Genomic DNA, 25,543 nt, shown 5'->3' with positions numbered 1-25,543 from the left:
CCGACCCGCGGACAAGAATGTACGCGCAGATGCCTTGTCCAGGTCATTCATGCCCATGGAGCAGGAGGAGGAGACATCTCAGCCCATCATCTGCCCTAGTAAAATCATTCCGGTGGCCCCTGTCACCCTGGCCCAGATACCGCCCGGGAAGACCTATGTCTCTGAGACTGACAGGCAAAAAGTGTTACACTGGGGCCATGCCTCGAAAATAGCCAGTCATGCTGGTCAGAAGAGAACATGGAGTACGATTGTACGTCATTACTGGTGGCCATCCCTTCGGACGGATGTCGCTTCTTTTGTCTCAGCCTGCCCCTCCTGTGCCAGGAACAAGACGCCCAAACACCTGCCATATGGCCGTCTCCTGCCTCTGCCTATACCCTCAGTTCCGTGGCAACACATTGCGATGGACTTTATTACGGACTTGCCACTGTCCTCCGAACACACAGTAATATGGGTCGTGGTGGATCGGTTCTCTAAAATGGCTCATTTCGTCCCTATGGCTGGACTGCCCTCTGCCCAGGAACTCGCTGACGCCTATATACAACACATCTTCCACTTGCATGGCTTTCCATCACACATTGTGTCCGACAGAGGAACTCAGTTCACCTCCCGCTTTTGGAGGGCTCTCTGCAAACATCTGGGAGTGACTCTGGACTTTTTTTCAGCCTACCATCCTCAGTCAAACGGCCAAGTGGAACGGGTCAATCAGATCTTGACCTCCTTCTTACGTCACTACGTCAACGCCCATCATGACGACTGGTCCACGCTTCTTCCTTGGGCTGAATTCTCCCATAACGACCACGTCAGTGAGTCCTCCTCCAGCTCTCCCTTCCATGTCGTTTACGGACTTCAGCCTTCCGTCCCATTGCCTGTATCCTCTTCCTCGGATGTCCCTGCTGCTGATGCTGTAGCCCGCGACTTTGCAACGATTTGGGACTCTGTCAAGGCGTCCCTTGGACGTGCTTCCCTGCGGATGAAGAGACACGCAGACAAGAGGCGTCTCCAGGAGATCTCGTCTGGCTTGCCTCCAAGTACGTCCGATTGAAGCTACCATCCTACAAGCTGGGACCTCGCTACATCGGGCCGTTTAAAATCCTCAGCAAGATCAATGAGGTCTCCTACAAGCTGCAGCTCCCGGCCACGATGAGGATACCCAACTCCTTCCATGTCTCCCTGCTCAAACCGGTTGTCCTTGGTCCCTTCTCCGCTGCTGCCAGTTCGGCTCCTCCTCCTATTGCCGATGACGACATCTATGCGGTAAGGGATATCGTGGCCATGAAAACCGTACGGGGCCGGCAGTTCTTCTTGGTGGACTGGGCTGGGTATGGTCCTGAGGATAGGTCCTGGGAACCCCGGGAGAATGTGGGTACTCCTCTGATCCGTGCCTTCCTGTCCCGGTTGCGGGGAGGGGGGAGGGGGGGGTACTGTCACGCTCCCCGGGTCCCCTGCTCTGCTCCCCGGCTCACCTGCCACGCTCCCCGGCTTCCCTGCGTCGCTCCCCGGTCCCTCTGTCCAGCGTCCGCCGCTCCCCGGTCTCCAGCCTCCATTGCGTGCGGTTCCCAGGCGTCCAGGTCCCTGCTCCCGGCACCCGTCGGCTACTCAGCCCCAGCCCGGCTCTCCTGCTTTCTCCTCACCGCTCCCTGCCCTGGCTTCTGGCACCCGGGCCTCGCGCATGCGCATTAGGGCGCGCGCGCGGTCATTGACCTTTTCTTAAAGGGCCAGCGTCCACTGACAGGAAATTGAGCACACAGGTACAGGGTATAAAGGGGGTTAGTGTCCAAGTGGGCGGGGCCTGTTCTTCGTGTTTCCCAAGCTAGGAGTCAGGTCTCCTTGTGTTCCTGTGAGATACTCACCTCTCTCTCTTCTAGAGCCGATCCTGCCTCGCCATCCGGTCCTGCCGAATCCCGAACCCCGAACGCTGACCATCTGCCATCCTGACAGTCCGTTCCATCTCCGATCCCTGTGGTGACCCGTCCTTTCGCTCCATCGGTTCCGGACTCCGCCTGACAACATCTCGGCTTCCGAACCTGAGCTCCGTCACCTGGACTACCATCAGTGACTCCGTGGCCCCAGGGACTTCTCCATTCTACTCTTGTGCACGGACTGTCCTGCTACCCGTAGTGCTCCGGCTACCGGACCCCTTACCTTCATCAAGGAGTTCGGCCCAGTGAATCCACCTCCTGGGTCTGCCCGTCCATCTGGCCCTAACATATAACAATTTGGGTTTTTGCAACAGCTATTTCAGTTTCATATATCTAATAACTGATAGACTCAGTAATATTTCTGGATTGAAATGAGGTTTATTATACTAACAGAAAATGTGAAATCCGTATTTAAACAAAATTTGAACGGTGCAAAAGTATGGGCACCTCAACATAAAAGTGACATTAATATTTTGTAGATCCTCCTTTTGCAAAAATAACAGCCTCTAGTCGCTTCCTGTAGCTTTTAATGAGTTCCTGGATCCTGGATGAAGGTAGATTTGACCATTCCTGTTTACAAAACAATTCCAGTTCAGTTAAGTTTGATGGTCGCCGAGCATGGACAGCACGCTTCAAATCATCCCACAGATGTTCAATGATATTCAGGTCTGGGGACTGGGATGGCAATTCCAGAACATTGTAATTGTTCCTCTGCATGAATGCCTGAGTAGATTTGGAGCGGTGTTTTGGATCATTGTCTTGCTGAAATATCCATCCCCTGCGTAACTTCAGCTTCGTCACTGATTCTTGCACATTATTGTTAAGAATCTGCTGATACTGAGTTGAATCCATGCGACCCTCAACTTTAAACAGATTCCCGGTGCCCGCATTGGCCACACAGCCCCAAAGCATGATGGAACCTCCACCAAATTTTACTGTGGGTAGCAAGTGCTTTTCTTGGAATGCCATGTTTTTTTGCCTCCATGCATAACGCCTTTTTGTATGACCAAACAACTCAATCGTTGTTTCATCAGTCCACAGGACCTTCTTCCAAAATGTAACTGGCTTGTCCAAATGTGCTTTTGCATACCTCAGGCGACTCTGTTTGTGGCGTGCTTGCAGAAACGACTTCTTTCGCATCACTCTCCCATACAGCTTCTCCTTGTGCAACGTGCGCTGTATTGTTGACCGATGCACATTGACACCATCTGCAGCCAGATGATGCTGCAGGTATTTGGAGGTGGTCTGTGGATTGTCCTTGACTGTTCTCACCATTCTTCTTCTCTGCCTTTCTGATATTTTTCTTGGCCTGCCACTTCTGGGCTTAACAAGAACTGCACCCGTGTTATTCCATTTCCTTACTATGTTCCTCACAGTGGAAACTGACAGTTTAAATCTCTGAGACAACTTTTTGTATCCTTCCCTGAACAACTATGTTGAATAATCTTTGTTTTCAGATCATTTGAGAATTGTTTTGAGGAGCCCATGATGCCACTCTTCATAGGAGATTCAAATAGGAGAACAACTTGCAAGTGGCCACCTTAAAAACCTTTTCTCATGATTGGATACACCTGCCTATGAAGTTCAAAGCTCAATGAGGTTACAAAACCAATTTAGTGCTTTAGGAAGTCAGTAAAAAGTAGTTAGGAGTGTTCAAATCAAGAAATTGATAAGGGTGCCCATACTTTTGCACCGGTCAAATTTTGTTTAAATGCGGATTGCACATTTTCTGTTAGTACAATAAACCTCATTTCAATCCAGAAATATTACTGAGTCCATCAGTTATTAGATATATGAAACTGAAATAGCTGTTGCAAAAACCCAAACTGTTATAAAAGAAAAAAGGTTAACATTAATAGGGGTGTCCAAACTTTTTCATATGACTGTATGTGCCAGCTTACCAATGATTCCACCTATGTGCCAGTTTACCCATTATTTCACATGTACCAGCTTACCAATCATTCCCCCTCTGTACCAGCTACCAATGATTCCACCTATGTGCCAGTTTACCCATTATTTCTCATGTGCCAGTTTACCAGTCATTCTCCCTCTGTACCAACTTACCCATCATTCCACCTAAGTGCCAGCTCACCCATCATCCCCCCTCTGTACCAGTTTACCCATCAATCCACCTAAATGCCAGCTTACCCATCATCCCCCCTCTGTCCAGTTTACCCATCATTCCACCTATGTGCCAGCTTACCCAACATTCCACCTCACCTATATGCCAGCCTACATATCATTCCATATGTGTATGAACATGACATTTCTTCAATTATTAAAAAAAATGCATTTGGGGATTGTGAGTTGTTGAACCAAGTAACCGAGTACAAATGAAGCCTGAGAAACATGTGTGAAATTGTAGATATCAAAGAAACTATCTTCCAGCAATGCATGCTCTCGATAAATAACAGATGTATGTCAGCAATAATGCCCTATTGTATATTAATTGTCTTTATTTCTGATCAGCAGAATGCCACAAAAACCACAGTGCACAGAAGACAACACCACACCTCAGAGATGCAAGCTAGACCCCCAAAGGGACCTTCTTGATGTAGGATATAGTGGTAACATTTGACAACATGGCAATATGTTAATTTCCTGGTAGCTCTTCCAAATATACGGCTAGTTTTTTAATGCCTATCCACCTACGACACTGTAGTGTACGTTCTATGTTCGCTGTTTTATCTCCGGGCACATAAATGATGTTTGGGTCCTTGTCTGGAAAAGAATCGTATTGAAATGAATCAGGAGTGTCAAACTCAGTTCCATAAAGGCAATACACTATTATCCTTGGAGGAGCAAGAGAATATATAAGTTTTCCATTTCTTTTTTCATGAACCAACCCTCCTTAAAGCCAATGTCATTGTAAAAATTCTTGTAGTCCTTCAATGTGTAGTTTGCACTTGGTGTAGTTACAAATACTTTACTAGCTGGCCATGTGTTATTGGAGGGTAGTAGCCAACTGGTGGAGACTGCCAAGCGCTGCTGGTCACGGGTTCACAAGGAGCTGATGACTGGAATTCTAATATTGTCTCCTGATGAAAGAATTCCCAACGTTGTGCCACTCCTCCCTAAGGAGCAACAAGAGCCACAAAAGATTGGATATACTTGTCCTTCCAGCTCTGTTTATGATGATTTAGAAAAAACAGGGTGTACAAATGTTAAAAAATATACTCTTAAATATATTTTTCTTCAAATACGTAAAGGCGCATGAAAGAAAGGACTTCAAAAATGTAAAAAATCAATGTATTTTATCTAATTAAAAATGGTTGTCAGGGTTCAGTTACAGAAAGGAAAAACAACATACTTTGTTAGCTTATGGAAAAAAAAGAGTTCATTTAGTCCATACTGATCAATGAGAAATCTTTACCCATCTCTCTCTGGGTCCTGAATGGCAAAGCAGGGGGTGTCATCTCTTAGGCCGGACAGCGTATGTTCATCTTGCAGCACTGGAGTCGTCTGACAGCAGGCAATGTGGAGGAGCCCCCGAGTGGCCCCCTCCATCGTGTGTTATATACCAACTGCTCAGTCCATATAGGGTGTTCTAGTTGAACATAGTTCATGTGACATAATCTTCTAGAAGCTACCAGAGGATTTATATATATCCTTCCATGGCAGTACTCAAGTATATTCAATATGGGCATCTTAATATTTATTCCTTATAAACTTTATTAATAACCTATGCCCTCCAACATAAACAGAACTGTGAACTTATATGTCCTACTATAAAATATTTGATAACTAGATGTATTAATTTTAATGCTTTTTAACAACAAATTGTCCATTTTGTGAGCCAGTAGCACCACTGGGCTCTTGAAGTCCTCATACATAGTTTATTTGAGCTTCTGCAAAGCTTCAAAATATTCCGTATTTTCATTAGGAGCTTTCCACCAATCATAAGGGTCTCCTCTTACATTTACATCAAGTATGTACCCCCAATCAGCCATACTTTGGACAAGAGTGTAGAAATACGTGCCAACACTTCTTTTGCTAGGATCCAGAAACTCCAATGGGTATGTCTGGCCAAAGCCTGGGAATTGGACATCAACCCCCTCAGGAGTAGTGTGGTGCCCCTGAGGCTTCAGTTGCCACAGAGGGACTGCATCTCAGTCAGAGGTGTAGTATCCCATTCCCAGGTAAGGAGGGAGTCACAAGCCGGTATAAACAAAACACAGACACTCTCACTCAGCAACATCCCATCAGACCAGGGTAAGGGCCTAGTGACAGTCTGAGGCCAGGCTGGGGGGTGGAGACTAGTTAGTGGGAGCACACTGTAGAAAGTTGGCCAGTAGAGTACAAGCAGTGAAGGAGTCAAGACCTGTGGTCTGGAGCTGCAGGAGCTTGGCCCAGGCACAAAACTGAAAGGGTCCTAGAGCTCACAGTAAGTGACCATACGCCCATGGCTTCATTCCACATACGACATATGGAGTGGAGGGACTTGGCCGCAGTAGGGGACCGGCCCCTCACCTAGTGGAGAACTTCAAGACTCAGCTAGCTAACCGGAGGCTGAGGTTACTTCAAGTGCCGAAGACAAATCCACACACATCCAGTAAAAAGGTGACCATATAGGGCGAAAGGGATAGAGCTTCAAGCCACCCTATAGGGTCCGCGGACACCGGCTCGGGGCTCTGTGTGTGCAGGTGCAGGACAGGCAGGAGAGGTCAGCGCAGGAAGACCAGGAAAGGAACACAGAGGGGTGTATAGGGTTGTGCCTCCGAACTATCCATGATCGTCTGGATAGTCCCATCACAGCGGGACTCAGCACCCCGAGGGCAGCATTTGTCTGGACATGCTAACCTGGAACTCTTAACTGTGAGTAAAGACCTTGTGACTACATCCCTGTATCGTCTGATCATTCCCTGCATCTCCGGCCCTGCTCCCCGCCATTAAGGACTACTACTCCCAACAGCCCTGGGGCCCAGCTCTCCCTGTGGAGAGCTATTGTATCTCTGCTGTAGCACCAACGACCCCAGGAAAAACTGAACAGCAACAGCGGGACTTATGTTGCCGCACACCACATGTGGCATCACGACATCTCCCCTGTAAATATACAGTCATATGAAAAAGTTTGGGCACCCCTATTAATGTTAACCTTTTTTCTTTATAACAATTTGGGTTTTTGCAACAGCTATTTCAGTTTCATATATCTAACAACTGATAGATTCAGTAATATTTCTGGATTGAAATGAGGTTTATTGTACTAACAGAAAATGTGAAATCCGCATTTAAACAAAATTTGAACGGTGCAAAAGTATGGGCACCTCAACATAAAAGTGACATTAATATTTTGTAGATCCTCCTTTTGCAAAAATAACAGCCTCTAGTCGCTTCCTGTAGCTTTTAATGAGTTCCTGGATCCTGGATGAAGGTATATTTGACCATTCCTGTTTACAAAACAATTCCAGTTCAGTTAAGTTTGATGGTTGCCGAGCATGGACAGCACGCTTCAAATCATTCCACAGATTTTCAATGATATTCAGGTCTGGGGACTGGGATGGCCATTCCAGAACATTGTAATTGTTCCTCTGCATGAATGCCTGAGTAGATTTGGAGCGGTGTTTTGGATCATTGTCTTGCTGAAATATCCATCCCCTGCGTAACTTCAACTTCGTCACTGATTCTTGCACATTATTGTTAAGAATCTGCTGATATTGAGTTGAATCCATGCAACCCTCAACTTTAAAAAGATTCCCGGTGCCCACATTGGCCACACAGCCCCAAAGCATGATGGAACCTCCACCAAATTTTACTGTGGGTAGCAAGTGCTTTTCTTGGAATGCCATGTTTTTTTGCCTCCATGCATAACGCCTTTTTGTATGGCCAAACAACTCAATCTTTGTTTCATCGGTCCACAGGACCTTCTTCCAAAATGTAACTGGCTTGTCCAAATGTGCTTTTGAATACCTCAGGCGACTCTGTTTGTGGCGTGCTTGCAGAAACGGCTTCTTTCGCATCACTCTCCCATACAGCTTCTCCTTGTGCAACGTGCGCTGTATTGTTGACCGATGCACATTGACACCATCTGCAGCAAGATGAAGCTGCAGGTCTTTGGAGGTGGTCTGTGGATTGTCCTTGACTGTTCTCACCATTCTTCTTCTCTTCCTTTCTGATATTTTTCTCGGCCTGCCACGTCTGGGCTTAACAAGAACTGTACCTGTGTTCTTCCATTTCCTTACTATGTTCCTCACAGTGGAAACTGACAGTTTAAATCTCTGAGACAACTTTTTGTATCCTTCCCCTGAACAACTATGTTGAATAATCTTTGTTTTCAGATCATTTGAGAGTTGTTTTGAGGAGCCCATGATGCCACTCTTCATAGGAGATTCAAATAGGAGAGCAACTTGCAAGTGGCCACCTTAAAAACCTTTTCTCATGATTTTATACACCTGCCTATGAAGTTCAAAGCTCATTGAGGTTACAAAACTAATTTAGTGCTTTAGTAAGTCAGTAAAAAGTAGTTAGGAGTGTTCAAATCAAGAAATTGATAAGGGTGCCCATACTTTTGCACCGGTCAAATTTTGTTTAAATGCGGATTGCACATTTTCTGTTAGTACAATAAACCTCATTTCAGTCCATCAGTTATTAGATATATGAAACTGAAATAGCTGTTGCAAAAACCCAAACTGTTATAAAGAAAAAAGGTTAACATTAATAGGGGTGCCCAAACTTTTTCATATGACTGTACCCCCACCGTCATTTATTAAAACAACACCACCGGGGTCATGGAACCGGGCCCTGTTGCCGTGACATCTGCCAAGCAGAACAGAGCCGGCCCATTAACGAATAACCCCCAGGCCCCGGCGCGGGCGGGTCAGTAGCAGTAGACTTGGTGGTTGTGTTATAGACTAACCTTATGTTGTCTATCCAGCAGTCAATTATGAGCGACAGTAAAAGCTCCAGATTCAGCCAGAGAGTGAAGTAATAATCAGTCTTCTTGCTACACATACAATGTACAACCAATGGTTTATTCAGTTTGGCTTCTAGCTGGTTTCCCAAGTCACCAGGCACCAGCAACAGGGGCCGACACCCGCCATTACCATAAGACTGCACAAAGTGGGCTACCGAGAACCCCAGCCACAGGAACCCTGTGAGCCGCCACCAGCGTACTCCAGCGCCAATGTCCACCTCTACATGCGCCTCCAGTGCTAGGGTAGGCTGGTGGCACCTTTTTGTATTGAATTACTGAAATAAATTAACTTTTTGCTGATATTCTAATTTATTGAAATGCACTTGTACGTGTATGTGTCCATATATTAGGCTGATTTAGTAAATCTGCACATATGTGTTTTAGAACCTTTGTTGGTTGCATTTTTCAAAATGTTTCATAAATTAAAATACAACTTAACGTGTTTTATAATAGAGGCAAAAATAAACTATTGAAATCTAACAGGAAAAAACAGATTGTCTGAAAAAAAAGCTATACCTAGAGCATACTATGAATTTACGAAAATAAGGGACATCTTTTGCCTTAGATTTTCATAGAATAAATCCTGGATTTATATGCTTTTTGTTGTCATCTATTGGTTATGCTTAGTTCAGGGGAGATAGAGCTTCCTAATAATTTGTGTAATAATTACTCAAGTATTGAACCAATTTTTGCACCTATTACATAAATTAGGTTACTTAAAAAATGTTAACATTCGATTTTATTGCATTTTTGACGTTGCGTTTTTTGTCTCTTGTTGATATGCCACGTTTTAAATATAGCTGCTTTGTTTTTTTAAACTTCCTGGTATTTGGCTTTCACCAATTTCATTGATCTAGTTATGTGTGGATTACATGAGTTTTCATGCGTTCCCGCAGCGGAAGCGCACTAAAATTACATAAGTGTTTTTGGCTGTGGATTTTCAGCATCTAAATGCAAGTGTATGGGAAAATTCTGCTCATAAAACTCAGCGTATTCGTTAAAGAGATTGACATGTTGCGGATTTGAAACACGCACCATAGGTCAGTGAACGCTAATAAAAAAAGCAGAGTGGGACGATGTCTATTAATACCATCCACTTTGCTGGAACTGTAAGGCGCTGATTTTTTTGAAGTGGGAAAAATATGGAGAGTCACAACCTTACCATAACTCATCGTGGGCACAGCCTTAAAAGTGTAGTCTAACATACAGAGTCATTTTCATCTTAAATCCCTATTTATTTAATGCAATAACCTGAATTAATTTATAATATACTTTAATTAAAGATTCCCTCTCCTTCCCTAACCATGCTATTTAACTAGTTTTCTATTTTTTTACCACTTCCTCTTTTGGTTACATCACTTGCGGGGACGGCACTGGTCTCTGCAAGCCGGGTAGTTTTAGAACACATACTGGATTTCCATGCAATATGGTCCGTGCACAGACCAGAATGCACAGACTGGCTGTGGATCTTCTGACCAGAGTGGAACAGCTTCATATATTGCTATGAGGGGCTGTCATGCTCGGGTCAGAAGACCCCCGGCCAGACTATTGCATGGCGATCTGTGCATGGACTGACCATGGACCTCCTATGCCGAGTGTGACAGCCTCATAGAAAAATATGACGCTCTTCCGCTCTCATGGGAGAGCTGCGGATAATCTGACTGAAAGTGCGCTCTTCTCTTGCTGCTGATCTGAGCTGGCAACAGAGTGCGCTGTCATTGTGCACATTCCACAGTGCACATCGCGAAGGGACCAGCACTGCCCTTGAAACGAGCCTCACTGGTGACACTGGGTTTTATGGTAGGGGCAGAGGCTATGGTAGTGACTGAAACCTCTGCCCTCATTTGAGTAGCCCAGCATGAACTAGTATTCTTACATGAAAAGTCATCAAAAAAGGAAGTATTAACAAAAAGAAAAGTAGTTAGATAGTTTAGTAAGGAAAGGAGAGTGAATTTGTAATTAAGAACATTAGGAATTAGTTTAGATTATTGAATTAAATAGATAGTATTTAGGATTAAAAGGACTTTGTAAGTTGGAACACCCCTTAAAGGATATTTGATATGTATACCTTTTTCTTCATACATATGGGTCTATTATCATCAGTACCTATGGTGCTCTGCCTATATATTTTACACACTCTAAAAAACCTAATTAAGTGATTGACCTCTTTGATGCATTTTGTACATATCTGGTGACCTATTTAACTTTTTTTGGCTTTTTTTTAATTTATGGTGTCTTTTTTATTGGAGATTTGTCTTTCTGGTTACTTTCTACTTGGCATAGCAGTAGGGTGTTAGGTTACTGCATCTTGGACACATCCTGGCCTAAATCATCAAGCTTTTTAAATGCTTTCAATTATCTTCTCTATTTGCCGTCCTGTTTCTTAATAAAGATTTATACTTCTCAAGCCTTATCTATACTTTATTTCTCATCCTCGCCATATTTTATACGTTTTTTTTTGTGTCCGTTACTACTTACATGAGACATGAAACAGATTCATTACAGGAATTTCTTTTGACCGAAAAATCCCTTAACCAATTCAAGACTTGGCATAGATCACAACAATTATCAATTATTTCTATACCAAAATATATATATGTATATATATATATATATATATATATATATATATATATATATATGTATATATATATTTTTTTTACTTTTGGGCAATTAAAACAGTTAAAAAGCCATCTGTTTCATATACTGAGAACTACATTTTTTTCATTAAAGATTCATGAGAGTCTTTTCTGATTTTTATTGGTGCCAAGTTGAGAAACGTGATATTTTTTTTTTTTTTTTAACAGCTGGGACTGTTACATATGTTGATCGCAATTATGTGTCTGTTAGACCACCAAAAATGCTGTAGTTATTATTTACTGCAGCATTTAAGTAGTTAAATTGTAGCAACTAGTGTTCTGTATGACAATACTTTTTTTTAAAATGAGTTGACATTTTTACTGGTGCCAAATTATGGAATATGTTTTTCCCCTCTGTTTTATAGATAGGACGGTTACAGATTTGTGGATACCATGTGTCTGCCAGAACTGTGGAAAAAAAGACATGGACCGCACATCTAAAAGTCTTACAAAGTTCCAGTGCTGCTAGGCAGAAATTTACGAAACTGAACATGAGGTTCTTAGATTATTATTTTGATTAGACTGTATGAAGCCCACTGCCAGGTCAGTGAACCTCTTAGTGGGCCCCCAGCCATATATTGAGTTGCCGTACATGCATGACTACAGGCCACAACGCCCCCACAAACAGAGATCCACAGCAACAATGGCCACCACACAACACCAAATGAGTAAATATTAGGGTACGGTTCCACTTGCGCATTGCTTCTGATGAGAAAGCATCGGATGTGATATGCTAGTGTGACGCCCTGGACTAGCCAGGTAGTCACAGATAGCACCCCGCAGAACACCAGTCCCACACCAGGTAATACCACTCAAACCAGATAAACCCTAGTCATCTCCCTCAGAGCTTAATGGACACACCAAGGGGGCGGAGCCAGGCGGTTGGCACGCCCACCGAGGAGTTCAGAGGGCCTGAGGCAGGAAACACAAAAACAGTACAGTTCAGTTCAGTTCAGTGGAAGTCAGAGAGTTGAGGAGTTGGAGAGTTCAAGTGCAGCAAGCCTGTGGTGACAGGTCTGCAGTGGGAACTGACAGGTGCCAGGGTCGTAGCCCTGGTACCTCGGCTAGGAGGCAGATGGTGGGCTTAGCCTGCAGGAGCTGGGAAGACGGCAAGGTAGAACCGTGGTGGACCGGGACAGGGTAGTGGCCCGCCGGTACCGACCCGGGGAACCGACTGGAAACCGGAGCACACAGGGGGTACTCAGACCCTGAAACGAGGTCCAGAAGCCACTGGACTGAGTTAATTCACTGATTGAGGTCTGGACTCTAGGTCCTTTCCCACCCAAACAATAAGATAAAGAGTTGCACACCAGTCACAATGTATAGGGGAATAATGAAAAGCATAACTGCTATAGGAATACTAGACTGAAAAATACAATGGACTATCTGAAATAAGTGAAAAACATGAAAATGGTATCTGCATAACTGCTATGAAAAATAGGACTGAGAGATATTTAGCCATTGTATTGATCAATGCAAAGGAGCCCCAAAACCAAACGCCAAGGTAATCTCTATTTTTGGGGTCCCTAACCTATGTGTAACCTTGCCTGCAGTTAAAAACTTGCTCTGTATGGGAAGCAAGGGACCAAGCTATATATGTGTGAAATAAGACACATGGCTATGGGTGGGGCAGGGTTCTCAGACAAAAAGTGCATACTAACTAGAGAATGTATGTCTGGAACACAAATGGTGTGAACAGGGTGCAAGACTCAAAAATATACAACTAAACAATAGGATAAAGAGTTGGACACCAGTCACAATGTATAAGGGAATAATGAAAAGCATAACTGCTATAGGAATACTAGACTGAAAAATACAATGGACTATCTGAAATAAGTGAAAAACATGAAAATGGTATCTGCATAACTGCTATGAAAAATAGGAATGAAAGATATTTAGCCATTGTATTGATCAATGCACATATATAGCTTGGTCCCTTGCTTCCCATACAGAGCAAGTTTTTAACTGCAGGTGAGGTTACACATAGGTTAGGGACCCCAAAAATAGAGATTACCTTGGCGTTTGGTTTGGGGCTCCTTTGCATTGATCAATGCAATGGCTAAATATCTCTCATTCCTATTTTTCATAGCAGTTATGCAGATACCATTTTCATGTTTTTCACTTATTTCAGATAGTCCATTGTATTTTTCAGTCTAGTATTCCTATAGCAGTTATGCTTTTCATTATTCCCCTATACATTGTGACTGGTGTGCAACTCTTTATCCTATTGTTTAGTTGTATATTTTTGAGTCTTGCACCCTGTTCACACCATTGGTGTTTTAGACATACATTCTCTAGTTACTTTCCCACCCAAGTCCCGACTGAAGACAACAGCCCACCGAGGGGGATAGAAAGCCACCGCACAGGCAGAGAGATCCCACGGGCCAGCGTCTGCAGGCAAACGGGCTTTCCCGACACACATACCGCCAGGGAGCGGATTCCCGTCACTGAAGCGAAGGCAGTCTACATACACACTACATGGTGCAGGAGAAAAGCAAAGACCACCGAACCGGGTGGGGGACCAGACGCAGCCAGCTGCGGGCACCAACCACCATCAACTTTGTTTACCAGAAACTTGTGTGTGTCAATAACAGTGAGTACAACAGTGCCATCCGGCCGCGCACCGCCCTGTACCGCTCAGCTACTTCTCCCCAATGGGTCACGGGGCCATCATCCCTGCTCACGGAGGGGTTAACATCTTGCTGCATATCCATCTCCCCCGGGTGCCCCGTAACTGCAGCGGTGATGCCTACACCTTCACCACATCCCGTGGGTGGCGTCACAAACTCAAACACGGCTCCGGCCGTACACCTACCTACCACCCCCCCTACGTAGCGCCAACATCCTTTCAGAGCGAAGTGAACCCGGGTCCGGAGGCGCTCGAGCCACCCACCAACGAGCCGGGATCCAAGCGGCTCAGCTGTGGCCGAGCTCGGGGTGGTATACTAATGACCCTGTGCTGCGAGCATCAACCGAGGGTCATGCAACTGTAATCCGATCTTGCGATCGGGTAACAGCTGCGGAGAAGAGGGAGAGAGCACTTTCTCCCTCTCCTCCGCTGTCTGTCTCTTCGTACATCGAACTGCATTCAGATTACATGCGAGTGCAGTGCGATGTTTCACATGCTCCCATAGACTTGTATGGGGTGTGTGAGCCGAGAATCGCTGCCAAACACAGCATGCTACGATTCATTCCGCATGCCGCTGTGACATGAGAAATCAATCACAGATGGACACCGCCTTATAGTTTTGCACTAGAGAGCAATCCGATGTTTTGTCGGATTGCACTCATCCGTGTAAAACACAAGTATAACCAAGATCTAAAATAAACCCACAGCTTCCACATGTTCTCAGACTATGAGATGAGAGCATAGAATAGAAGGAATCCTTCCTGCAGTCTCCTGCTAATTTAGAAACATATGATTTGAATGTGAAGATGGTCCAACTGAAACAAAAAAAAATATTATGGACAGTAATACAATATGTAATAACTGTAGAAAAAAAAAGACATCGACTGCATATCTAGAAATCATACATTAATCTAATGCTGCTAGGCAATATTTTACAAAACGGAAGATGACATCCTGCTAGAGGGCTCCAACTAATTTTGCTCTCAGCTCAGTCTGAGAACATATTGAAGGTTTGGTTTTTAGATCTATTCACTTGGTGTTGGTGCTGTGTGTTGGCCATTATTGCTGCGTTTGTGTAGTGGTGTGGTGTAATGTAAGAGTGGTGAAAAATGGCTGTCACTTTCCCACAGACAGTAGGATGGATACCATGTTTGGCATAGGTGGTTTCCTTGACTGGAGACTGCCCTTCCCGTGGTTGTTCCTTCCCGGTGAAAAACCTGGCTTGTTTCCTGCCAGCGTTGAGAAACATGTGATGGTGTCTCCGCAGGCTTTCTTGTTTTGGAGGTTTTTAAGAGACAGCTCACATGTCATAATACAGTAAATGCTAACATAACTCAAGGTGAACATTGTGCTGATACACTTTATGGCTTGAAATTAAATATTTAAAGGGGTTTTCCAGCTCCACTCACTTCCATATTGGGAGGATAGCGCAACTAGTGATGTCACATCTACGGATATCTGCTGGGTCAATAGAATAATATAGATACACAATAATTGACGGTCACACCAAAGACCTTGCAGATATCTGTCATAAGGTGTGGAAGTGAGTGGAACAACCGCTGATATACCATTGGTGCATGCGGGGCAGTCAAACAGGGGCCCAAAAGGTAAAGAGGCCCACTTCTACTTCCAAAGCACATGAAATTGTGCATTATAACGAGATATTGGACTGCAAAAGGTGCCCTCTTCTATCTGTGTCTGCTCCTGAGTCAAAATACCCCTTTAAAGCTCCAAAGTTAATTAGGATTGGTAATAGCAGAGGCAGATGGCCGTACATAATAATAATACTTATTAATTTATATAGAGCTATTAATTCCACAGCGCTTTACATACATTCGTAACACTGTCCCCATTGGAGCTCACAATCTAAATTCCCTATCAGTATGTTTTTGGAGTGTGGGAGGAAATCAGAGAACCCGGAGGAAACCCACGCAAACAAGGGGAAAACATACAAACTCTTTGCAGATGGTGTCCTTGGTGGGATTTGAACCCAGGTCCCCAGTGCTGAAAGACTGCAGTGCTAACCACTGAGCCATCGTGCCGCCCTATATGATCTTATCTAAGAGAGTCAGGCCAATTATGCAAATTACACTCTAATCAGGCTTTGATAAGTGTCAGTATATTGTGGTCTGAATCTTTTGGGTGAGAGAATCAGTGCACACTGAGGAGAAGATGAAGAACAAAATTTCTCCATCTTCTCCTTTCTTTGAGTCTTCAAAAATTGGACTGTACCCAGATGTCATCCAACTGCAGCCCAATAATTCCATGCACCTGTAGACTTTTATCCATATATCAGATCAATCTGACACGTGAGCATCTCCATAGACACTGTAAATTTTTGTGTCGTGAATAACGTGACATTTAACTGTCACAAAGTGAATGAGACTTCTAAAATCTCATGCACACGCTGCAGTGCGTTTTTGCTGTGTTTTTCATTTATTCTAATGAATATAAAAAACACATTAAAAACACGCATAAAAGTGTGACGAGACATAACTTTTTTAAACGTTTATTTTTTTGTGTGCCACATGTAGCCGGTCATATAGCAGGATGGGGGTATATAGCAGGATGGATGGGGGTATATAGCAGGATATGAGTATATAGCAGGATGGATAGGGGTATATAGCAGGATGGATGGGGGTATATAGCAGGATGGATGGGGGTATATAGCAGGATGCATGGGGTATATAGCAGAATGGGGGAATATAGCAGGATGGAGGTATATAGCAGGATGGGGGTATATAGCAGGATGGGGGTATATAGCAGGATGGTGGTATATAGCAGGATGGGAATATATACCAGGATGGCAGTATATAGCATGATAAGGGCATATACAAGGATGGCGCTATGTAGCAGGATGGGGGCTATACCATGATGGCGGTATATAGCAGAATGGGAATATATACCAGGATGAGGTACATATATACAAGGATGGGGATCATATACAAGGCAGGAGGATCATTACCAGGATGGGGTACCTTAGTAGAGAATTTGGGGACATTACCCCATAACAGTGTCAGCAGCAGTTCCTCACCCCATAACAGTGTGTCATCATGACCACATTTTTTGCTTAAAATTTTATTTTCCTATTTTCCTCCTCTAAAACCAGGGTGCGTCTTATAGTCAGGTCAGGTGCGTCTTATAGTCCGAAAAATATGGTAGCTTTGTTTTAATAAAACATATATAAAAATATAAATGCTGTAAGTCTAGGATGCAAAACCGTGCAGCCTGGGGAAAGGGGTTCAGTGAATGAAGCAAATATGCCCAAAATAAATAAATATAAAATGTAGCACATGCTCCAGCGCACGACAGTGGATTCTGAAAAACACGTGGCCTGAACTCCTCATATAAAGTACATACTGTACTTCTAACATATTCCATGCTTCACACCACTTATCTGTTCAATATGTGAAGTCAGTGATAAAATATGTAAAACTGTTCTCCCCGCTCTAAGGATTTGGCTCAGAACATCTTACCAATGAAAATAAGAAAGGAAATTACACAATAAAAGACTGTTGTTCAACAATAAGATCCCCGCCGTTTCTAAATCTCGGTGTTCTTCTAGGTAGCGGCTGATCTATCGCACAAACACATTTCAAAGAAAAGATGAATAGACATTAGAGTATTCCATGAATTTCTAATGGTTGTTGTTACGGTTCCTAAAGAGAACAGCGAAACTCGAAAAGGAAGTAATAATTCACCAGTGATGAATGTTGTCTCTAATGTTGTAAATGTGAACTTTCCCTTTTCTGAAACATCCTTATCTACTATAAATATATAGATAATGCCTCAAAACAGAATACGGTAAGTTTATGGTAAAATAGAAGTAATGTCTGATCTAATAGTATATACAAAGAATCCAATTGCCGGTAGTTTAATAGAATGCTTGATCGCACTTCCAATGTGCACAGAACAATTGGTATTGGATGGTCATTGTTCTTGACAGCACATATGCTGTCTACTCACAAAAATATGAGTATGCTCATTTTGTACACAGCTCCATAGCTGACTGAACTTCAAGCAGTTCTCAGACAAATAAACCAATGTTTGAATCAGATAAACATGAGACACAACTTAGAATACTGTGTACAGTTTTAGACGCCCCAATTCAAGAAAGACATCAACATATTGGAGCAAGTCCAGAGAAGAGCAACCAAGATGGTAGAAGGTCTGCAAACCATGTGATTGAAGACTGGCTAAATGAACTAGGGATGTTTCGTTTGCAAAAGAAAAGGCTGAGAGGAGACAAAATAGTGGTCTACAAATATCTGAAAGGAAGGCACAGTGCAAAGGGAACTACCCTATTCTCATTAGTACAAGGAAGTACAAGAAGCAATGGGATGAAACTAAAAGCAAGGAGATTCAGATTAGAAATTAGGAAAAACGTTCTGACAGTGAGGGCAGTTAGAGAGGGGAACAGGCTACCACGGGAGGTGGTGAGCTCTCCATCAATGGAAATGTTTAAGAGGAAGCTGGATAAATATATAGCTGGGATGATAAAGGGAAACCTGCACTCGCAGGAGGTTGGACCCGATGGCCTTTGAGATCTCTTCAAACTTTACCATTCTATGATAAGATTTTTAGAAAGACAGCAAAGAGCGTGTGGTCCAGCACTGAAACCTCAAAGGTAATATACCATAATTAAAATTGTAATGTTATTCAATCCACATTAGGGCAAATAACATCCATATGTTTAAAAACAGGACATCCTGGCAATGATGATCCAGAAACCAAGACAGATTGCATCGGTGTGGCGGAATGAGCTTGCTGCTGTATCGGCCCTTTTAATTCAGCCACCTGAAGAGGCAAGTTCTGTAATTGTCTTGCTAGTGCAGCAATCGGGTCCATGCTGAAATGCAGTAAAAGTGGAACCAGCTATAATGTCACAATGTGAGTGAAGGATATTGTGGGACAGGAGGCTCCTATATTGTCCCTCACTCCAGGAGACCCTAGACTACCCCTGACCTCTGGATTAGTGTTGAAGGTGAAGGCGCCGGAGCCCCATAACTCAGACACACTGTAAACTCACAGAAATAAACAGTAAGAAACAAAGAAGAAAAGGAAGGCAGCAATTATAAGATAACAAGGATTAACACCACAACCACTCAGTAATAATGCGCAAGTGTAATGGGATCAACCATTCAGACTGCATCATCAATGTAGAAATGGATTTGGACATTGCTTCAGCACTTGCTCACAAGGGGGCAGTGTCAGACTGTGCAATCACAGACACAGAGGTGGGAAATTCCCTACAGCGTGTCTGTTCTAACCAGGAAGAAAAAGAGCGGGAGGACTGCACAGACCCGGAGCTCAGCCAGCTCAGAGCTACGTGTGGTCTCCCTGAACAGAGGGCTCTTTTGCAACCGGATTCTTGGAAGAATCACCCTGTGAAAGTGGTTTCTTCCATCCCCGGTTTGCAGGACTTTGTTTCCCCCGAGGATCTAACCGGACTGCAGAGCATCGCGCCCGGAATGCATATCCAGGGGCTGTGACAACTTTACTGCAGAGCATCGCACCCTGAGTGCAAGTGCAGGGGCCGTTACCGACACAAGGGAGCCATCCGTGCAACCGTGACCTCCCTTCTTCTGCTCGGTGTGCCCCGGGACTAAGAGACTGACTAGAATCCGTTACCAGTGGGAGAAGATCAAATGAGAAGACCGAGGAGCTGCATCCCTTCAGCGCTGCACCGGGACCCATCATCGTGAGACTCCTGGCCTGCGACGTGGGAGCGGCATCTTCTTCTGGGATAGACTGGTACGTGATTGTAGGGAAAGTTAGGGAAAGTTGCCGCCATTTCTTTGTGTTTTTCTCTTTTCTTTTTTTTCCTTGCTGCGTACCCGGAAGGAGTGAAGATCTGGGGACTCCACCATACACATGTGCGCAGATAGTTCGGTTGACTGTGTTATAAATATGTTTCATAGTAAAGAAATGTTACTACCGGTAAAATCTGAGTATGGGGATTTTGTTGGAATAGAGCATACACACACACCCGCGGCCCTACCACCGGTCGCTTCATGTGGCGTAGTCGGCATGATGTGTGACCAACAAAATCATCCCCCGGTAGTAACTTATAACCGGACAGCTCCCCCGACGTCTATTGTCAATCAGGTGAGAAAGTTTAACGGACGGAACTATCCTGTAACTGAATGGACTGAACAACTTAAGATAGTGGGGGAAATGTATAACACTGATCCTAAGACCTTAGCAGAAATGGCCATGCTAACATTAGAGGGGGAAGTGTGGACGACAGTCAGGCTGGAGACGGTTAGGGGCCAGCGTACGTTGTATGACTTGGTGCGGGTGCTGGAGAACACCTATGGGCCGACCACATATGCGGGAACATTGCGCTATATGTTCTTCCGGCGTACTCAGCTCGAGTCGGAGGACATTCCTCAATATGCCAATGCCCTTCAAGTGCTGCTAGAACAAGCCTGTAGAAAAGAAGAACAGATAGCTAGTACGGGTGCCCCTGACCTGGTGTTGAGAGATCAGTTCGTGACCGGATTGAGAGACCCGTACCTTAACCGCTCATTGCAAGATCTACTCCGGATAAATCCGGCCTTTACGTTCGCTGAGGTCAAACAAGAAGCTATAGAACGTTCAAGGGGACCTGTCGTGGAGACACAGACATATACCGCGGCTTGCAGGTCCATATCTGGTATCGGGACTCCGAACAGCGACACGGAAGAACTGAAGCAGATGGTGGCAGAGTTGCAGAAACAGGTGTTACAGCTCACCCTAGACCAACAGGCGGGCCGGCAAGCGAGACAACAACCCAGCCGGCCGATGGGAAGATGCTGGACATGCGGCGACCCCCGCCATAGAGCAAACCGTTGCCCCCAGAACTTTCAAGTTCATCCACGGTCCGATCTACCAGAACCAGCAAGTCATGTCTCACAACAGCGGCCGCCTTTAAACTAGACGCCCCTGCCAAAGAGGCTCACTCGGCAGGGGAGGCCAAAGAGAGGGATGTAGGAAAACAGAGCCAGCCACGGAACAAACTTGCATCAAATAGCCCCACCCTGGAGGTATTACTGGAAGGGATCGCCGTACAAGGGTTAATGGATACTGGGTCTCAGGTATCCACCATCTCCGAGCAGTTCTACGAAGAATGTCTAAAGCCGCGGGTTGCCTATGACCCTGATACCGCCATCAAGATCAAAGCAGCCAATAATCTACCCATTCCGGTGATGGGAGTTGCCTGGATGAACACCGAAATCTGTGGCCAAGATCTCGGGAAGAGAGGGATAATCGTGGTCAGGGAAGGCTTTGGATCAGAAACGCCCATGATTATTGGGATGAACATCTTGAAAGACCTGAATCTGGTGTTGTTTACCAAGAGGGGGCCCAAGTACTGGCAAGAAGTGACCGCACATAGGGCCACCCGCCGTGCCTTTCAGCAAGTGATCCGGACCTGCAACCTCCAGCGAATGACAGAAGAACAACTGCCGCTGGCTACGATCACCGTACCCCGCCATACTAGGATCACCTTACCGGCTGGGAAAGAGACAGTTATCTCACTACCCCTTAGCACCACAAGACAGCTTGAAGGCGTGGAGGTGCTGATTGAGTCGCGCACCCCGAAGGAAGGGAAGCTGAATCCACTAGTCGCTCGAACTCTAGCAGTAGTGAGAAAGGGAAGAATTCCTGTCAGGCTGGGCAACACGGCTAACGTGAGCGTTGACCTAGAAGCCGGGACACAGCTCGCCCGAGTCTACGCTCTAATCGAAGAGGTGAACCCTATGAGCCCCCTCCAGTTTGTACCGTCTACAGAGGGAGATTGGACAGTGACGGTCTCTGCCATGGCCGCTGTCGCGGGTGACACCAACGCGGGGCGAGAACTACGAGAGAATTGTCAGTTGGACGTATCCCAATACTCCAAACGGGAGGTGTCCCAGGTGGAAGAGCTACTTCAAGAGCATCAGGCGTCCTTTGCCCGGCATGACACCGACTTTGGGTGCACCACCAGTATCAAGCACGAAATCCCCACAGGTGACGCTGCTCCGATCCGTGAAAGGTACCGCCAAATACCTCCCCAGCAATACCAAGAAGTGAAAAATCTCCTGAATTCCATGCTACACGCTGGAGTGGTACAAGAAAGCCAGAGCCCCTGGGCTGCACCGGTGGTGATAGTCAAGAAGAAGGACGGGTCCCTGAGGTTCTGTGTGGACTACCGCCGTTTGAATGCTTGCACCACCCGGGACTCATACCCTTTGCCAAGGATCGAAGAATCCCTGACAGCCCTGAAGAAAGCCAAATACTTCTCTTCGTTGGATCTGGCCAGCGGATATTGGCAGGTACCCATGCACGAGAAAGATAGAGAGAAGACTGCTTTCATCCTACCCATGGGCCTGTACGAGTTCGACCGGATGCCCTTTGGTCTGGACAACGCGCCGGGGACTTTCCAGCGGCTGATGGAGCGCTGCTTGGGAGACTTCAACTTTGACTTCACCCTCATCTACCTGGACGACATTGTAGTCTATTCGGCCACATTTGAAGAATACCTGCAGCAGCTGGGCCGTGTGTTCAGTAGGTTGAGAGAACATGGCCTGAAGTTGAAACTCAGCAAGTGCCGTCTTCTGCAGCCCGAGATCAATTACCTGGGCCACCGGATCTCAGCCGAAGGTGTTCAGCCGTCTTCAGAGAAGATAGCCGCTGTACGGGATTGGCCGCAGCCCACAAACGTCAAGGAGGTCAGGGCTTTCCTGGGGTTGGCCGGCTACTACCGCCGGTTCGTCAAAAACTTCGCCCGGCTTGCTGCACCCTTGCATGACCTGCTTCGAGGGACCACCAACAGCCCCAGAGGACGACCCATCAGCTGGGGACCCAGCCAGGAAGAGTCCTTCCAAGCCCTAAAGGGTGCCTTAACGTCTCCCCCCATCCTGGCATATGCGGACTACAACCTGCCCTTCCAACTACACACCGATGCCAGTCTACAGGGTCTAGGGGCAGTACTTTCACAGGTACAAGAAGGCAAGGAACGGGTCATAGCCTATGCCAGTCGGTCCCTACATGAGGGCGAGAAGAATCCCACCAATTATAGCTCGTTCCGGCTGGAGCTGTTGGCCCTAACGTGGGTTATGGCGGAGAAATTTGCAGGGTACCTCACGGGGACCGAAGTACTAGTCCTGACCGATAACAACCCGTTGGCCCACTTAGAAAATGCGAAGCTCGGAGTCATGGAGCAGTGTTGGATGGCTTGGCTCTCCAAGTTCAATTACAAGATCAAATATAGGGCTGGAGCTGAGAATCAAAATGCGGACAGCCTGTCTAGAGTGTCATACCCCTTACTCCACCGAGACCGAGATGAAGAATTAGAAGGGGACGAGACGCCTGACTTTGCAAAGCTCGCCCAACAGATGATGGATTACCGCCAGTTCGTTGTGGGTGAAGCTGGAACTCCAGTGGGGGTCACCTTGCCACCCCAGGAGTGGTGCAGGCTCCAGGACCAGAACCCTGAATGGGCTCTACTCAAACAATGGGTGAAGTGGCAGCAGAAGCCTCCCGCCGATATACGGGCACGACTGTCTACCGGGACCTTGACCCTGCTCAGTCAGTGGGACCGGCTGATTCTGAGAGAAGGAGTGCTATACCGGAAGGTTCTCTTGTCGCACATGCTGGAGGAATGCACACAAGTTGTGGTGCCTGATCAATTGGCCCGTGAGATGGTGGCCGAAGCCCACAAAAGGAATGGACACTTCGGAATAGACAAGACCTTTTGGTGGATTCAACAGTCCATCTATTGTCCGGGGCTCCGCAAGCTGGTTGAAGACGTCTGCCAAACCTGTCGCACCTGTGAACTACACAAGTCCCCTGAGCAGCGTGCACCTGTCCAGACAATTAAAACATCCAGGCCCCTTGGGTAGCTGTCGCTGTTGCTACCAAAGACCAGACGGCTGAATCGGCTGCACGGGCCATCTGTCGACAGTTCATCCACGTCTATGGGTGTCCGGAGAGGTTGCACTCCGACCAGGGGGCTTGTTTCAAAGGCCGAGTCATCGAAGAGCTGCATCGGATGTATGGGATCCAGAAGTCAAGGACCACTCCTTACCACCCACAAGGGAACGGTGCATGTGAACGCTTCAACCGGACTCTACTCCAGCTGATCCGCACCTTGGCCGATGATAAGAAAGACCAATGGCCCCAATTCCTTCCCGATCTAGTATGGGCCTACAACAACCAGGTCCACTCCGTGACTGGTTACACCCCACACACCCTTCTCTTTGGCCGCCCCGGAAAAAAGGTCCATGACCTGAACCTATTCCGCCCTGGAGATGATGTCTGCCATAACTACCCCTCCTGGCTAAATGCTCACCGACAGAAAATGGAGACTGTACACCGGCTGGTGAGCCAACAAATCCGGAGCCAGATACATGCTGACCCACTCCCCGTGCAAGAGCACCCCTTGAAGTTGGGACAGCTAGTCCTGCTCCGTATCAAGAAGCCACAAGGGAAACTTCGAGCCAAGTGGGAGACTGAGGTCTACCGGGTAATCGAACGCCCCTACCCCAATGGGCATGTATACCGAGTGCGGGGTGAAGACAGTCGCAGCATCCGCACTGTGCACCGAAATATGTTGCGTCCCTGCCGATCCCAGCCTGACTCCCCTACCACAGTACCCGGAGGGGGTGACGCTGCCGACGTTTCCCAGCATAGTGATCACGTCGACTCTGAGACCGGTGACCCACCTACACAACCCAGTTCTTCCCCCGGAGTGCTGACTGAAGTGGGGCGTAAAGACAGTGACGGGGAGGGGAACAACCGACCCTTGAGACGCACTGACCGCACCACTGCTGGGATTCCGCCCGGGCAGTCTTACAGGGACCAGTATATATGGCCCACTTCTCAACCAACCCCTGTGACATCTGCAGTCATCACTGCCTGGGAACAGACGGTAGTTGACAGGGACTGCCAACCTTTAAGTGGGGGGGGGTATGTAATGGGATCAACCATTCAGACTGCATCATCAATGTAGAAATGGATTTGGACATTGCTTCAGCACTTGCCCACAAGGGGGCAGTGCCAGACTGTGCAATCACAGACACAGAGGTGGGAAATCCCCTACAGCGTGTCTGTTCTAACCAGGAAGAAAAAGAGCGGGAGGACTGCACAGACCCGGAGTTCAGCCAGCTCAGAGCTACGTGTGGTCTCCCTGAACAGAGGGCTCTTTTGCAACCGGATTCTTGGAAGAATCACCCTGTGAAAGTGGTTTCTGCCATCCCCGGTTTGCAGGACTTTGTTTTCTCCGAGGATCTAACCGGACTGCAGAGCATCGCGCCCGGAGTGCATATCCAGGGACTGTGACAACTTGACTGCAGAGCATTGCACCCTGAGTGCAAGTGCAGGGGCCGTTACCGACACAAGGGAGCCATCCGTGCAACCGTGACCTCCCTTCTTCTGCTCGGTGTGCCCCGGGACTAAGAGACTGACTAGAATCCGTTAC

At 46.2% G+C, this 25,543-nt stretch overlaps 1 pseudogene; it reads right to left on the bottom strand.

The window, feature by feature from the left end:
* Positions 1 to 4,449: 4,449 nt before the first annotated feature.
* The window catches only part of LOC142290845 (lysosomal phospholipase A and acyltransferase-like), an 81,902-nt pseudogene continuing 60,808 nt past the window's right edge, over positions 4,450 to 25,543 (bottom strand).

The sequence above is a fragment of the Anomaloglossus baeobatrachus genome, chromosome 1 (genome assembly GCF_048569485.1).
Source record: "Anomaloglossus baeobatrachus isolate aAnoBae1 chromosome 1, aAnoBae1.hap1, whole genome shotgun sequence".
Lineage (NCBI taxonomy): Eukaryota > Metazoa > Chordata > Amphibia > Anura > Aromobatidae > Anomaloglossus > Anomaloglossus baeobatrachus.
The sequence above is the reverse complement of the archived record's forward strand: the minus strand, read 5'-3'. Positions and strand labels throughout refer to the sequence as shown.